This window comes from Lissotriton vulgaris, chromosome 7 (assembly GCF_964263255.1).
Source record: "Lissotriton vulgaris chromosome 7, aLisVul1.2, whole genome shotgun sequence".
In the NCBI taxonomy this organism is placed as follows: domain Eukaryota; kingdom Metazoa; phylum Chordata; class Amphibia; order Caudata; family Salamandridae; genus Lissotriton; species Lissotriton vulgaris.
Window position 1 is genome coordinate 1,705,134,295 of NC_141695.1, and position 17,886 is coordinate 1,705,152,180.

Consider the following 17,886-nt stretch of genomic DNA (forward strand, 5'->3'; position numbering starts at 1 on the left):
AACCCGATATCCGGTTCGAGAACCATTCCTTTTTAAGGAATAAAACCCCTAAGAACTCTAACACCACGGACTCTGCGTCTTTCTTTCCGATTGAGTTATTTTATTTTAAGTACTTACCTGCATAGAAATTAGGACGGTAATTAAATATTTACCACAATATAATACATTCCATATAAACCATTAGGCAGTGGCCTTCACTACTCATATAATACATTCCATATAAACCATTAGGCAGTGCCCTTCACTTCTCATAGAATACATTCCATATAAACCATTAGGCAGTGCCCTTCACTTCTCATAGAATACATTCCATATAAACTATTTGGCAGTGCCCTTCACTTCTCATATAATACATTCCATATGAACTATTTGCCAGTGCCCTTCCTCGAGAATTGCAGACCCGTTGTAGACCTCGTCACCAAGTTCAGAAGATACCTTTGTTCTCTGTGGGATCTTTGCGACTGTGGAAGAGGAAGGCTGTTTCTTTACTATGCCAGAGCAACTTCTCTAACAGGGGAAGGGGGATGGGGCAGGCATAAGAACTTGCTCCAACCCCCAAAGTCAAGCAGCTGGTTTGTGCACGGAGAAATAAAGAAGACACAAAATGAACCTCGTGGCTCTTCTACGGACCCCGGGTTCGATGACGGTGCTGAAAGGGCATGCAAGAGCTGGCACCACTGTTGCTAGACTTATGCACAACACAACAGAGTCGGGACACTGAGTACTCAGGGAAGAGGCAAGGGTTGGGCCAGGGGAATAATTGGATGTAGCCTAGGGGTTCAATGCTACTGCAGAAGTTAGGTTCTCATTAATAAAGAAGCAAGCAATTTATGGCATGGGATCATGTTCTTGCCAAACAGTCACTGCTCCTGGAGGTAGAGTATAGCTCACTTGCAGAATTTGTTTTGATTGCTTTCTGCTATCTCTCATCCTTGGATTCTGAAAGCCTGGGCACCAGCCAAGAGGGCTGTGGTTTGCATATCCACATTACAGGCTGACTCCAGACTGCCCGGCTCGGGTGTTAACACAGGCTTTGGTTGATGTGGCTTTGTAACGCAGGAGAGGAAACAGTCCAGGGAAGCTGATCTTGCACTACGTTTGACGTATTGGAGCCAGACAGTTCTTCTGGCAGTGGGAAATCCAGTGCACATGAAAAATCCTCCATTACACATACACATGGAGGGGAATCATACGCCATATGGGGGAGGAGAGTCTTAAATCCTTGAGATGCACGAGAGAATAGCCACTGTTTTTTTTAATGAGGTAACCACTAGGCCTCAGCACTGGAATAGAATCTATCAGAACCCCCCAAAACGAATTACACCACCACCACCACATGGCTGCCTCTACCTCCCTTCCTTCCTTGTAGGAAGAAAATGAAGTGCCATGAGCAACATCAGACAGACTATGGGTAAAGACTAGCTAGATCGTGGAGAAGAACATGGTGGACCTTAAAGTTGCAAGGAAAAGGAATGGCACAAGGCAGGATCACCCCCACAAGGCTCACAAATGATGGACAACCTTCAAACTGCTACATCCGTGATAAATGCTACAAAAATATTTGTCCAACTATAGACATCGAGAACATGTACTTAAACTAGTATTTGGTGCGGGAGAAGATGGAAGCCAGAAGATCCACCTTACTGGGTGGGTTATTGAACACCAAACTGACTGGCTCCCACATCTAGAGCAGATGCACTGCACAAAAATGAAGAGATAGTACAAGCAGCATCATATTTTGGTACCTTATATGGGACAGCCAGACAACGATGTTGCAATACATCTCGAAACCCCAGAAGATATTATCAAAAGAAGCAACATCGCAAAATGTCTACTGTTGGTGATTATTGGCAATTCAGGATTGGGAAAAGGTAAATGTTTTTTCTGGACACTGGACAGCCCCTTAAAAGAACAATCTCTGGTGAATGAGATCACACTAGGCTCTACAACCCAACCAGACGTCAAAGAGACACTGTAGAACGCTTATGTTTTTTGGGGCGATTGTTGAAGATGTAAGCTAGGGTTAGAGGACAGACTTTGTACTTTTCAGCCAATGGTCCCTTTAAATTCAATCTTTCAAGGGCAATCGTGTCTGCTTAAAAGTATTTTAGACCAAGTGGCGGCAAAGCAAGTCTTTTTTAGAATACCCTCATTCTGCACTCTTGAAGGAATGCACTAGCCATACGAGCTGCGACTGGTATAAAAATAAAAATAAACAAGCATTGCAAATGTAATAGGTCTCGCATTAGTTGGAGTTATTTGCATTATAAATGCCAATGTTTGTTTAACTTACTATGTTGCAGTACCATGTGTGGCCAAAAGAGATCGCATGGGACTTCCTTTGGCCACATATGGTGCTGCAACATGGCTAGGTAAAAAACATTGGGATTCATAATGCCAATAACTCCAACAAATGCGAGACCCATTGCATAGAGTTTGGCGAGAAGCAGTTTTACAACTTCGATATTATGGGCCCGACTGTGTGTTAGCCCAGAGCGTTGATTACATCACATTTGATCAAGGAAGTGTGCACAACAGGACATAAACAGATAGATATAACGAGCAGCCTCCCAGCATGCTTATTCCCCAGGTAAAGCACGTGTGCTCTCTTAAGCAACCCCCGGGGAAAACAACGCTGTTTTAAGGTTTAATTTGCTGCTGCTGCTTCAAAGCAGGAACGCGGTGGCATCCAAAGATGGATGTAAAACTTTCAGAGCAGTCTTTTTTTTGTACAGTGTTTTAGTGAGACCCTACCACTGGGTCGCGCCAATAGATTTTTAGCCGGACTTCAAATTTTCCTTCAAAAAGTCTTGATTAGCAGCTCCCGTCCTGAATCTGGAGTCAAATACCTGAAAAATCGCAGAGGAGGGCTTTACGATAGCAGCAGTACTTTTCTACCGCATATCTGCTGCTTTTTTTTTATATAAAAAAAGTCTACTTTCAGTCTAAACCAATGAGGCCAGTAATGGGAAACATTAAAAAAACAACAAAAAAATTACACAACAAACTGCACACGAACTTGGCCAAAAGTAAACCCGGGATCCTACGTGTCGGCAAATGCCATTCCCGCCCCCGAGCAAGCAGCCAGCGGGGAATGACGAATGAGCTTGGGACAGTGGTAAAGGAATGTACAGTTTATGCGGAGAGAGGGGGCCCACATCCCTCAGACGCTCCATTGAGTATGCAGAGCCTCTGGAGTGCCCCGGTTCACAGACATTACCGTCCCTTACGCCCCTGCACAACAGGCTGCACTTCACAGGCACTACCGTCCCTTACGCCCCTGCACAACAGGCTGCACTTCACAGGCACTATCGTCCCTCACGCCCCTGCACAACAGGCTGCACTTCACAGGCACTCCCGTCCCTCACGCCCCTGCACAACAGGCTGCACTTCACAGGCACTCCCGTCCCTCACGCCCTCCACACCAGGCCACGCTTCACGGACACTCCCGTCCCTCACGCCCCTGCACAACAGGCTGCACTTCACAGGCACTACCGTCCCTCACGCCCCTGCACAACAGGCTGCACTTCACAGGCACTACCGTCCCTTACGCCCCTGCACAACAGGCTGCACTTCACAGGCACTACCGTCCCTCACGCCCCTGCACAACAGGCCGCGCTTCACGGACACTCCCGTCCCTCACGCCCCTGCAGAACAGGCCGCGCTTCACGGACACTCCCGTCCCTCACGCCCCTGCACAACAGGCTGCACTTCACAAGCACTACCGTCCCTCACGCCCCTGCACAACAGGCTGCACTTCACAGGCACTCCCGTCCCTCACGCCCCTGCACAACAGGCCGCGCTTCACGGACACTCCCGTCCCTCACGCCCCTGCACAACAGGCCGCACTTCACAGGCACTACCGTCCCTCACGCCCCTGCACAACAGGCCGCGCTTCACGGACACTCCCGTCCCTCACGCCCCTGCACAACAGGCCGCGCTTCACGGACACTCCCGTCCCTCACGCCCCTGCAGAACAGGCCGCGCTTCACGGACACTCACGCCCTCCACACCAGGCCACGCTTCACGGGCACTCCCGTCCCTCACGCCCCTGCACAACAGGCTGCACTTCACAGGCACTCCCGCCCCTCACGCCCCTGCACAACAGGCCGCACTTCACAGGCACTCCTGTCCCTCACGCCCTCCACACCAGGCCACGCTTCACGGGCACTCCCGTCCCTCATGCCCCTGCACAACAGGCTGCACTTCACAGGCACTACCGTCCCTCACGCCCCTGCACAACAGGCTGCACTTCACAGGCACTCCCGTCCCTCACGCCCTCCACACCAGGCCACGCACATCTCAAACACTCCCCCCCTTCTCGGGGTTAGAACTTGTTTTACAACAAACCTCAGGAGGCTTCGGCGCCAAACAAGTCGGGCGAGCTGTCAGGAAAGTGTGAGCTGCCGAAGGAAGGCGTGCAGCCTGCGCAAGCGGCTGTCAGGGCCTCGGGCAAGCATTCAAAGGCCCGCATGAAAGGCTCATTCCGAAATCCCAGCCCGAACGAGCGGGAGCGAACACACACGTGGAGCAAAGTGGCTGCACCGAGAGCCGAGCCGCAAACCCGCACGAATGAACGCAGCAGGGCCCCAGCTCCGACACACCACACACGGGCAGCAACACACACGTGGAGCAAAGTGGCTGCACTGAGAGCCGAGCCGCAAACCCGCACGAGTGAACGCACCGCACGGCAGGGCCACAGCTCCGACAAACCACACACGGGCAGCAAACACACACGGGCAGCAAAGTGGCTGCACTGAGAGCCCAGCCGCAAACCCGCACGAGTGAACGCACCGCGCAGCAGGGCCCCAGCTCCGACAAACCACACACGGGCAGCAAACACCCCTGGGACACAGTCAGAGCAGCCACGGGGAGAAACGAGAGCTTCCTAAAACGGTGGGGTATTCAAGTGTGAGGGGGAAACGGCATCAGGAAAAGAAGTAATCTTGAAATTAAAACATCCCTTTGAACATTGCAAAAAGTGATGCAAGCCACTAACAGCCTCCCATGACTCCGCCTAGTACTAGACTAGTCAATGCAGGAGGTAGACTCGAGCTACACCCGCTTCACTTCAATCTGCATCAGTGTTTCAGCTTTCGCCATCAAAGGTCAATTTAAAACACCTGTACAACTCGATCTGTCAAAAAAGGTTCCATGCTCAACGTGCTGGAACCGAGGGCAAGTTCATACTATTCGTAAAAAAATAAAAATAAAACAAGGATCATAAAGTGCACCGCGGGTCAGACATCAGGCTAAATCACGTAGCATGGATAATCCACTAACTTTACAATTAGAAAGAAGTGCAATGTTTAGATGCAAACACCCACGGTAAGGACAAAGTGGAACAAAACCAAATGCTGCTCAAATGAGTTGGGACAATTAATCTATGTGTGCTCCAATGTCCTACGGTGGCATACTTTTGGCCAATTTACATATACTCTTAAAAGATGTAGATAATGGAAGACAAAACACATACTATTAAGGAATAGTATCCTTACAATACCTTTGAGGAACACTGTTTTTAGTCGTAACGCCATTTCCCGTGATCAACTCTTGGGTACCACGGCACCCAGTGGTGAGAGGAAACTATTCATACACATGCATGATCCCAGTCATGTGTACTGGAAACACTCATGTACAATCCCTTCCATGTGTGCATGATTACAACTCCGCCAGTCCCTACTTGAAACAAGCATTTGCAAAGCCAATAGGCCTCGCCTATACGAGAGATCTACTTGTTTCGTAAAAAAATGTTTTAGGTATTGTACAACACTTGTACAAAAGGATCACTAGATTGTTATGTATGGCTTTCCTGGGAAGCCTCCGTCGTTTTCACCAGATTCTAATCTGGTAACTCACTGCTATGACATAGCAACAGGTGATAAGAAACACCTTGTTTCCCACTGTTGCAATGTCATAAAGGCCTTCCAGGCAGGCGCGGGCCGTACAGGTAAAAGCGGTGGGGCAGGGTGGTGACGTGGGTTGAGCAGGGGAAAAATTGACAGATGACGAGGGGAAACTTACATTTAAAATAAACTAAAACCACTCACTTACCTTGTGCACACAGTATCGCCGATTTGGCAATGCGGCAAGCAAAAGGTAAGAGGTTTTTGAAAATTGTAAGTTTCCCTCGTTGTTGTCGGTCTACCCCCCCAACCGACCTCGCCCCCTACTCTTTCATGCACTGGCCACGCCTGCTTCCAGACCAGGTGACAGGGATCTCTGAAAGCCTGTCAGGGAAGTCTGCTAGTCTGTTTTGACTGAAAGCACAGCTACAGTGGGGGGAGGCAGGCAAAGTGACAAGGGTTGGTTAAGGATGCCAGGTAAGACATATTTTTTCACATTTAAGTCCGGGAGAAGAGGCCATGTTATGAACGGCTCCTCCCTTACTCCTCTGCCATGCCTAGCAGTTCAAAGCAGGAGCAGATGATTTTGGGGGCCATACATATTTTAGATGGGTAAAAAGTGAATTATAGTGATGTTTTTCACCAAAGGGTTCGGAGTAATGTCAAACAGAGAAAAAGAATAAAGCTCAGGCTTCTGAGTGATTTGCTCTTGTAGTTTATATCAGGTCACTCAGAAACGCTTGGTGAAAAACATCCCTATAATTCGCCGTTACCCAGCTAGATTTCTATATATCACATATAATATTATAATATCATTGCAGGATTACTTTTGTAAAGAATGGTGTGGCCTGCAGTATGGGATTGCCTGGCCTGGCCTTGCCTGGCAATCAAGATCAACAATGAGGTGCAGGGAGGGCAGCAGGAGTGACCGCACCTTACACAAATTACTGGTTTTGCTAGAGGACAACAAAGGTACAAACAAGAGTCGTTGACAGGCCAGGCCTGTCTGTCGTATATAGTATGATATGGTATGGGCTGTCACTGTAAAGTATGGCCAGTCATTGTATAGAATGGTATGGGATGGCTTGCCATTTTATGGTATGGTTAGTCATTGTATACTATGCTATTGTATGGTATGACCTGTCATTGTATGGTATCTTCTGTCAGGGGCTCTTAACCTGTGGGCAGAGGACCCCTGGGGGCCTCCGAGCCCTACTAAGGGGGTCCTAAACTGTTATACAAAATTCAATATTAAAATTAAGAAATTAGAACAGTATATATAAATTAAAGTTCGAAAATGAAGATTTGAAAACTTTCTATATTTGATTGTGAAATAAACAATATATTTAAATATTTAAGCATTTAATTGGAGTATACTTGTTTCTATATGTGCATTATTTTGAGGATCAAATTATAGAAACTGCTGAGGATGGGGGTCCCTGGCTTCCAATACTAGCCGAGAGGGGTCCTCGGATTCCAGTAATGATTCAGTGGGGTCCACAGATTTCAAACGGCTAAGAACTGCGTTTATGACATGTCTTTATATATTATGGTATGGCTTGCCACTGTATGGCATGGTAAGGCTTGTTATTGTAAAATGTGGTATGGTATGGTAATCGTTATTACGATGTACACATTAAGCTATGTGAGGAAGAGCAATAGTAGCAACTGTACAAGCAAAAAAGTGCCTTACAATGTTATTTTCACACTTGTGCTCAATCCAACCGTAACCATGCAAACAAACAAATTTAAAAACACCCCATTTTTTGCGTAAAACATTTTAATCATGTAAAAAGCATCCTATAAATCATGAAACCCGTACCAAAAAGCACTTTGTTAATAACGGAGTGATAACTTAATAGCAATAGTGCAAAACCATCAACTTATTTTGAAATCAGCTTAAAGCGACGCTGAAAACCTATGGCCTGCTGGAGGTGTTATGCTGCACCAAAGAGTAGAAAGGGAGAAGATGAAAAGTATAACTATACAAACAACAACACAGTAAGCACGCAGTGAAAGCAACAGCGCAAGCAAAACCAGGAGCAAGACAACCTAAAAACATATACACTTAAGAAGTGCTGCAAGTAGAAGAAATACATAACCAGAGACAGAAGCGGGGTAGCAGAAGGGCACTCCTCAAAAATGATAAGCTGTACTTGATCAGGGTAAACATACGAACAGTAAGTGAAGCCAGCAAGTGCTCATCAAACAGGATCCAGCAAATAAGACAGGCATGGAAGCAAACAGTAAGCAATGGGGCAGCTCTAAGCCCCTGTATGTAAACAAAATGTCTTGAAAGCAACAGCACACATGCCGTCTAAGGCAAGACCTAAAACCAAGTCAATCATTATGTGTATTTAGGATGAGGAGTAAAGTCTTGGCTCTTGGAAAGTCAATTGTCTAGGAGTATCGGAAAAACAACTAAAGTAACTTTATCCTCTGCTTACTTCCTGACATATCACCTCCATCACAACTTGTGGATAATCTCCAAAACAATTAAGAATTAGAAAGGGAGAAGGGCAATGGACCATATGGCAGCACAGACCTACAGAAAAAAAAGACAGCAGATAATTTACAGGCCAAACTCCGCGTGCCTAAGGCTGAAGCCATAAGAAAGTACCATCAGCAGATGGCATGTGCGGTAGCCCACATAGCCACCCAACATAAATCTGGGCAGGTACATGCTGAAAGAATGCCAGTGATGCCATCTCTGCCCAGGTGAGAAATGCCTGTACACTAGATAGAGGGTTGGTTCCATCAAGGTGCAGCCGTGGCTGATCACGGATTTTACATTTTTGGCAATAGTGCCCTCAACAGCTGTCCGGCTGGCATCATTGCGTTCAAAAGTCACAAACAATAGAACATACTCAATGGTTTGGCTAAGATAAAATTCGCAATTCCCAATTGAGGAAGGTTTCCTCAGCATAAAAAGCAAGAGAATAAGGAAAAAATGTTAGAAGAACAATATCCTGTAACACAGCTACAACTCCATTAGTACTTCAGAAACAAAGCTGAGGGTCTTCAAGAACACCCTGACCTTAATGAAGATAGTGAACGGTTTGTGGCACAAATGGCTTGCAACTCGCATAGGACTGATCAATGGAATCCAAAACAATCAATAAGTATTTCAAGCAATAACATTTATATTACGGGGGTCTGTGTTTTGAAAAGAGTTCATGCTTCAAGCTGCTAGGTTCATGTTTAGGGCACAGAAGGCCACAGGGTACCGTTGGACATAAATCAACAGACACTCTGGCCATGAAAAAGAACTCCCTTGAATGCTTCCAGTAGTCTCCAAATAACCTGAGACTAGTCATGCAAGCATATAGATATATATATCCTTAGTTCGACAAGGTGATAAGAAAAGGACACAAAGTGCTCAATGAGCAGATGAGAGGTTTGATTTTCCTAACAGGTTTCAGAATCTCAGGAATTTAGCTTTATACTAAATCATGGTGTAGGATGTCTTAGCAATAGCCACGACCTTCCACGTTCGCCCTGGAGAGACTTATTTAAAATTTAACTTCACAGGAAACATGCATTCAAGGGGAGCAGGGGGGAACTGGGGTGGGTGGTGGTGGTGGTGGTGGGGGGGGGGGGGGGGGGGGGGGGGGGGAAACCGGTGAAGCATTACTCCACTCCTTCTCAATGGGTTTCTTAACTTGATGAGGCAGGTCCAAAAACGAAACTTGGCTAAACCAAGCTAAGAACACTAGATCAGCACTGTGAGCGCTACATGTGGTTCTTAGGAGCCCTCAGAATCATAGACATTGGAAAACGCATTAAGAACACACTATTTAGTCCCACAGTAAACTGTTCCTGAGGGCGCAAGACACCCCTGTTCCTCCAGGAAGTGATTTGGTCACATGTGGTGCTGAGATAAGTGCCAAACGGCTCTTCATTTGGACCGCACCAGGATTCAAAGATGGAAGGATTCAAGACTTCTGGAGGGTTTCTACTCACATTTAGATACCTGCTCAGGCTACCCACTCTAGTGTTGATCCCTGTAGACACTAGTAGGAAAATGCAATCCAATATAGTTCGAGTCCCAGAGGGCATCAGCCAGAAGATAGCGCGTAAGGAGAATGGGTCCCCTTGGTTCTTCATACAAAAGAGGGCTTGGAGCGATCTGTGTTGATAGCCACCAAACTAAATTTTGAAAGTAGAGAAAAAGTTTGAATGATTGCCTTTTTCTTCAACATCTCAATGGGGAGACTCAAATGTAACACACCTCAAGGCACATATTGCTTCCAATATACACCTCATCCATAATGAGGGATCAGCAATGATGAGATACAAATGGACCAGGGTGAAGAGGTGTACCACCGAAAAGATGGGAGCTTGTGCTCACCATGGCAAGATGGAAACCATGGTTGGCTAGACTTCGATGTTCTAGGAACGATCAACCAACAGTCAGCCCCAGATGCAATTGCAGGAAACTCATGTGGGGCTCAACCTGGGGAATCGTGCTTAAGTAGAAAGACTGTAGTTCCAGAACCCACTGACACAGTCTAGTTACTGGCTGGTGGCAGTTACTGGTTGGGGTTTCTCCCGGTATTGTTCTCATTGAGTAGCCTGCTTAACACCATCGCTGCTTATGGTTTTCCCCTACTGTGCTGTGTCCCGAGTTATTCCATTGTTCATGACGAGCTCAGCTGGTCATGAGCACAGCTCAACCGTGCCTCATGACGAGCTGAGCTTGTCATGAGCATCGAAGGGGTTGACTATTACGAAATATAAGATCACTGAGTTTTACCCCTATTCTCTGTATAAGAAAGCCAAGCCTTGAGGAGTAGCAGTAAGCTATTCAGCTCTCACACAAACATATGTCCAGCCCATCTAATAAAGAAATCATACAAATGGCTGCCCCTAGACTACAGATATCAATGTGTGACTTAATACTAAGATAATGCCCAGTGCCTGGAAGAAAGCAATAGTTCACACAATTAAAAAAAGCCTGGACTGATGCTGAGGACCTGGCTAATATTATCCCAATCTCTCTTTTCTCCTTATTTGACAAAGTTATTAGAGGGAGTGTCCACTGCTCAATTCCAATAAAATGTGGCAAGTAAAACAATATTCTTAAAGTAACATCCATCCTCTTTTGCCTAGAGCAGGTGGTGTCCTTTTGTAATAATTTAAAGCTAATGCTGGATGAAGGTGGCTCGAGGGTGGTGGTTTTATTACCAGAGTCAGCTGCCTTTGATACAGTGGGCCACCGTAACTTGAGTCCAAGGCGGTCAGGGTGTCGATGACTCTGCTCTAGGCTGGCTGGTGTCCTTTCTTGCAAAACAAACCCAGGTAATACAGGAGGGCTCTTTTAGCTAAGAACATAAAGAGCTAACGTGGGGAGTAACACCATAATCAGCCTTAAATCTGCTTCTTTTTGATCTCTACCACTTACCTTTGGTGGTTTTGAAATGTGGCTTTTAGGTATACAAATATGTATGATGATGATATTCAGTAGGTGGTTAGTCTTGAAACTACCCTGGAGGCTTAGAGCCCGTGCTTATTTTGCAGCTGTGGTTTTTGGCACTCGGCACCAGCACTTAATTGTCAACACCAGCGCTCGTGACAGTCTGCCACAAGGGGGAGCCGTCTGGTAATTTAGAGATGACCACCACAATTAATTATTAATTCAAAATACATTAAAAATGACTACTGCCTGCCACCGAAACCATTCTTATAGCTTTACAGGCCTTGAATAGACCCAATGGTGACACCTGTAGGCGGGTGATGGTTAGTTATTGTGCTGATACTATTGTTGGCAACATGGCAGGAGCAATGTGTGGTGCAAGCTGCAGTCGCCTCCTGATGAGTGTCCTGGCACTGATTATTTCTTTTTTTACAAAATTAAGCTCTGCCATAAGTCATGGGTTGCCTGGGGCCTTGGAATCCATTAGGGGTTGGATGGGCAAGAACTTTGTGCAACTGAATCCATCAAAATTAAAGATTAGAAAAAGTGTCATGTAAAGTCATTCTCTGGGAAGCCTCGGTCTGGTCATTGTCTCTTGGGAGTTTCCCCACCCCGGTTAAGGTCATAAGGAACCTTCGCTGGATGCAGATTTGTATTTCATCCAACACACTGCTTCATTATTCAAAGCGTGGTTTTTCATTCGCCTTATTTTGAGACAGATTTTCTCTTTTCTCTCCTCCTAAGAGATTACCATGGCAGATACTTTTTTCTAAATCAATTTTGGACTTCTACAGTTCCAATTACTCAGGGCTCCATAAGAAGAGGTTCACTTAGAGTAAATGTCTGTTTTACAAACATAAATCTAGGCTCCAACTTCTATCCGCCCTGGTGCAAAGAAAAGGGCATGTCCCTCATCTGCCGGCCTAGGGTACAGAATGCGGGACTATCAATACCAGTTCAGCAGCAGAGTACAGAGTATGCGGACCCCTGACCATAGCTCACAATAGAAGCAATTTGGAAGCACAATACTCTTCAAAGTGTGTGTAAATAGAACGGTTAGACTGGCCTATATGGCAATCGGGCAGTGCCCGTTCGCTGGTCTGAGAGGTCAGTCTGTGGGCCGTTTTTCTGGGTATTTACGAGTCTGTTTTATTGTCCGCTGGGGCCAGTTTTTACAGTTGATTTCCCTGATATTAAAGCAAACATTGCCTGTGGCAAGCATAAACCCATGCAGTCTTCCATACCTTGCAAAACATGCATACTGTGTGTATTTACAAGCTCAAAACTGCCCCAATTTGCAAACATGAGCTATTTTTTTAGCTATCCAATTCACTAATGGGGGGCCACTTGTATTTTGGTGCCCGGGTCTATTTTCTGTCCGAGTCCAGGCCTGGTAAATAGCACAGACCACGCCATGCGCTTCAACATGGAGAAGGGCACAGTACATGGCATGCTCTTCACCACCTTCATCTGGAGGACAGTACAGAGTACAGTCTCCAGAGCATGTTCTCTTTCACTTCCTGCTCAGAAGCAAACACAGGGCATGGCGATCAACTGTCCGTAGATTTCATGGACCGTCCGTCATTTCATTGCCAAGTCCGTTGTCCGTCATAATACTTTTTACAGACGCCTTTTGTCCGTAATTCTGGGGTTTCCAAGAATCTGGGATGCCCACTGTGAGATGCCTCAGGGGTTTAATAGCACTCACTGTTGGGGTGAGCTAGCGTTTCTTTGAAGTGAAGAGGCTTCAACAGCTCCTCTCCCAGACCTCGTAGATGGTCAGTTAGTTAGCCCCATTGTCATTCTGCCTGTGGCCGATTGAAGGACAATGGACCATACTGCAGTTACAGCATATGGTGTGTCGGTGCCTGCCTTCATTTTCTGAAAACAACACCTTGGAACTACGGTGAAATCCGTAAGCTTTCGGAGACGGGTATTAGAAGTATTCTTGCTATCATACTGGACAGTAAAATTCTGCCCAGTGTTCAGAAGGATAAATAAATAACAAACTAAGTTCAACTTAAGTGCAACTGAAACAAGAGCCATGCTTTGGTGTTCAGCTGCGCTGCATTTTGAAATAAACGAGAATAAACGACAGGGCTAATGGCAAAGACTTCTATGTTCTTTGCCAGCCTGCAATTATTATGCCACTATGAACATGTCAATTTAACTCTAGTGTATACTTACTTATTTCTATACTATTGTCAGCCACGGTCGGTCTGGAGTGAGAGTACACTACCGGGTATTAATAAAACAAATTTCGTTGCATCCCCAAATGCGATGCAGTGCGCCCAACGAAATTAGATTTATTTATATGTTTACTCACCTGTAAACCTCCGTAATCCATAGTTTACTACCCCCCACCCTGCCCCTCCCACTCCCCACGTCACCGCCTGGCAGGTACTCCCACTACCGACCGCGGCTGACTACTGTGCGACCTCCTCTCATGTTTCTGTAAATCGTACCTTTTATCCTGAACTTTGACCTTCTTTTCTGAATTTTTGTCCTGAATTTTGGACTCGGTCCTGAAATTTTACACTCACCGTCCTGAATTTGCACCCATGCCAGTGGGTCACCCTACTTCACCGCCATGATGGGGACCGCACAAGCCATGCTCCTCGCTGGGATCTGCTGTGCAGAGAGCCCCATTCACAGACCACTCGACGACTCGACGTAACCTAGCAGATGATGACACATTGCACAAGGCTCTGCTCGCCTTCCAAACACGAAGGCACTGAACGGATTTAGCCTCGCACGGGTTCACTGGAGGATTCACCCCAGCTGCTCGGCTTAAATAAAAAAAAAAGAGTCACATGTTCCAAGAAATGCATTTTGCTTAGAATACAGATTTCACAATTTTTCACAAGACTGGAGGTTAAAAAAGGGCGAAAAACCATTAACAAAAATAAAGACAACGTAAGAACTGGTGACAGACTGGCCCCCGAGGGGAGCCTCGGAAAGATGCAATGCCAGCAATAGCCCCACCCCAGGGAGAGTGCGCCAGCGGCAGATGAGCGGCCAATAGTAAACCAAGCAGCATTCACGAGTGTATGCGGTGAACTGCGCGAACCGTCTAATAACTGCTTTCCTCACAGAGACAAGGCGTCGTGCAACACTGAAATCCCCAGGGTGGCGTCCGGCACATTTAAACTACCATAACGTCTAGGGTAGCAGAAGATGGGAAATGACACACCCTTTCTACCCCAACAGCATCACAAGTCGACTCCTTGTCCTGACCTCCACCCTTTAGCAGCCTCCTGTTGGCCCTTGGGTGGGGAGGGCCCGAATAGGAATGTATGCATTGTAAACATGGCGCCATTTTTACGTACTCGTCAGTCTCTCGTGGCCATGGGCAGCTAGGCCAACCGCATGGCTATAGAAGAGACATGCAGCTGCCTGGGTGTTCAAGGGTGGACCTTGTTCAACAATTTATTAAAGAATGGCACCTCTCTCCTTTTCACACAGGCTCTCAAAATGAACCCTCAACATCCACCCAGGCGGGCGGTGTGGACCACTCAAATGACCAATAGCAGTGTTAGCCATCTACAAGTCAGGTGGATAGCCTCAGGCGCAGAACAGCATCCGCCCAAACCATCACGCGCCATCATACAACAGTCCACGTCGGAACAGAACTAGGAACATCCTCTCAGCTGAGTGCAGAGATGAGCTTCAGGCCTCCAGAGCACTACCAAACACCTTCTGTACTTCAAACACCATGTGCAAGATGCATTCCAGGAAGCTCCATCAGCATGTGAGCAGCTTCGTAGCACGCTCCAGCCAGACCCAACAAACTCATAAAATATCAAATATCAACAACAAATCTGCCTGCTATATACCACACCTTACAAGCACCGTACTCCGTCTGAATCAGAATACTTGAAACATGAGCAAGAACAAACTGGACCAGATGCCAAGGGCGGAATAGGTGTCATACCAATAAAGAAGTTAATGGCCTTCACTCGGCTGACAGAATAAACTCAAACTCATGGGTGCCAAAGTATGCCAGGACCGAGGTGGGCATCTTTTCTGCGGGCGACTGAATCAGCTCTGTTTTTTGAGAGCGACATTCTGGGCGATTCTTGGACACCAGGTGTGGAGGCTATCAAGCAGCTTTTACACTTGGAGATCTGGGCTCCAGCCACAGATTCAGAGGTTATTCAGTTTGCAGCAGGTCACCAAATGTCTCTCTCCCTGGTCTATTGTTAATTGGCTCTCTGAGTTATCCTCCGCAAGACACATTTCTAGCCTTCCCAAATCCAGCGGTAGGAATTAACCTCATTCCTGAGTCAAGGCATGTTAAGATGCTGGTCTGCACTATGGCATCAGAAAGGGATTTATTTTTAAAGCTCAAAGTGTGAGGTCTTTCCTGGGGGACGCAAAGTCTCAACTGCTGAGTTTCCAACAATTTATGCAAAAATAGTCAAACATCCTTAAGGAAAAACTATGAATACCCCACATCAATGAAGTAACTGCAGCAGATGAAGGCTCTCATGAGTTAATGTACTCAAGTCAATGGTAAACAGGGATTCGATCACTGTCATCAGGTTAAGAACATAGCACACTGGATGGAGTCTGGCAACTAGCGAAGGATGAAACGGATTAGGATTTCAATGGCAGCAGATGTTGTGGTGGACTAACAACCACCACAATGGGGCCTGGGTAATCTAAACTTTAAGGGCCTGCCTCTTAAAATGTACCCATCACATTAAAGGGTGTCCTGTGGCAATGGAGATTACTGGCACCTCCCGCTGGAAACAACACTTCAAATGTTGATATTTCGGGAATCAAACTGCCTACAAAGATGGTTCCAAAATCAAAACAACATTCTCCAGTCAAAAAACCATAATAGAGATGTGAGGTGGAATATGTCTGGTATCACCTAGGACAGAAAAGGGTAAAGGAGTAGAAACATGTTTGGGGCGAGAGGAGAGGTTTCATCTGCTTGGCCCAGGTGCTGCAGATCTCAGTTTTTGCCAAGACCATCAAAGCAGAGGGAATCACTCATGGGAGACCTGGGTGGGCTGACACATCTTCCTTGCAGATTCTTCAGTCAGTTGGGCCTCTTGAAGGCCTCTCCGAGTTCAAATGGTCTACTGCTGGGAGCCACAAGTTAGCTCATCATACAGGCAGCTAAGTTCAGGTCAATTGGATCATAGAATGAAAGGCTTCCTGCTGGACCAGTAGGGTTAGGCCCAGCCTAAAGGGGAAGTTGCAATCCAGCAGTGGTTCCACTCTTGGAAGTTTGTTTCTTCTGCACTGGAGTACAGAGTCCCCTGTAAAGCCCCAGAGAGTATAAGCTACTGGAGAGTCAAGGGGGTAGTTTCATCCTCATCTAGCAGTCATGGCGAGAAGCTAGTCTTTTAAAATTGTCATATACGACTTCATTCCTGGAAACATGAGCATGATGTTGGCTAGGCTTCTGGAGCCAGGATTCATTTTTCAGATCAGGTTAGACGAGTCTAGGTGGTTTTGTGGATTCCAGGTCCGACAGAGTATGGCAGGGATCCTGGTTGCCTTGGAAACTAGCAGTGACAAAGTAATAAGGAGGTGGAGAACGATTCACTTGAACAGAGGGAAAACCAACTCTTCATACTGGGAATGGGCTGGTACCCTGCCCCCTTCCCCGTCCTGACAGGTTACCTAGGTGTTTCTATGCATGTGGAGGGGTGCATGGAAAATGGAAAAAATACACACAGTCCGGCATGTACACCAGGGACAAGCCAGCCGGGTAAAGAGAGCATCCATCCTATGCAGTGACCTCCTGGGTGCAAACGCACCCCACCAGTCGCACAGTATTTGTAAGTAATTGGCAACATTCACATACACCCTACAAACATTTCCCACGCTTGAGGATGGTAAAGATTCACGGCTATGGGAAACTGGTAGATCAGCTGACTAAGGAGAGACAGAAGGCAAACTGTACACAGTGGTAAAGGTAAGAAGGAGGGAGCCCATGGATGACGTATCCACTGTAACCAACACTAGTCACCGCATAGCCAGGGTTGGGGGCATACCAGACAAGATCACTCAGAATGGGGTGTTACACAGTCATCGGATTACAGCTCTAATGACCAACAGTAAGAACGCAGACCTAGTGATGAACAAGGGTGGGAGGGGAGTGGAGGGGACACACAATGGAGCATCTCCAATGGGCATGTACCCCTATTCAATTCACAGGGGGGCAAAGCAAATACAGGAATAGTTTGGAAAGAAAAATAATAGGTAGGACAGCAAAGCATTTCCAAGTTGTGATTAGGTCTTTCGTACAAACACCAGGATACAACCTACAGCCCCATGGCTTGGGAATTGTGTCAAGGCTGCCGCCCTCAGGTTATCAAGAGATTTACATCCAGCTAATACCACTCTGGCTTTACAATGGATTAACACTAGTACACGTTATACAATCTACTAATGTAAGGTCTCCACCAGGCTTAGGTTTAGTAAATATAATTCAGTTCCAGTGGGACTAGTAGGGGGAGGAAGTAGGTGGATGATGTCCCCTATTTCTACAGAAAGGACGCTGGTCCCACAGAGCCCAAGGGAATGAGGAAAGTTACGAACTTATTGTATGAGTCATGCACAGATCTCATCTGTTTGCATGCAAATGTGGCCTCACAAGGTGTT

The 17,886-nt window shown here is 46.5% G+C and overlaps 1 protein-coding gene across 3 annotated transcripts in view; it reads right to left on the reverse strand.

The window, feature by feature from the left end:
* The window catches only part of OSBPL2 (oxysterol binding protein like 2), a 342,788-nt gene that overhangs the window by 276,670 nt on the left and 48,232 nt on the right, over nt 1-17,886 (reverse strand). Inside the window, exon 1 of one of the 3 annotated variants that reach the window (XM_086932856.1) lies at nt 13,728-13,864. The exons of the other annotated variants lie outside the window; for them this stretch is intronic. The gene's annotated coding sequence lies outside the window, so the exon portion shown is untranslated. Of the gene's footprint in view, nt 1-13,727; nt 13,865-17,886 lie in introns of those variants that run through there. 3 annotated transcript variants of the gene reach the window in all.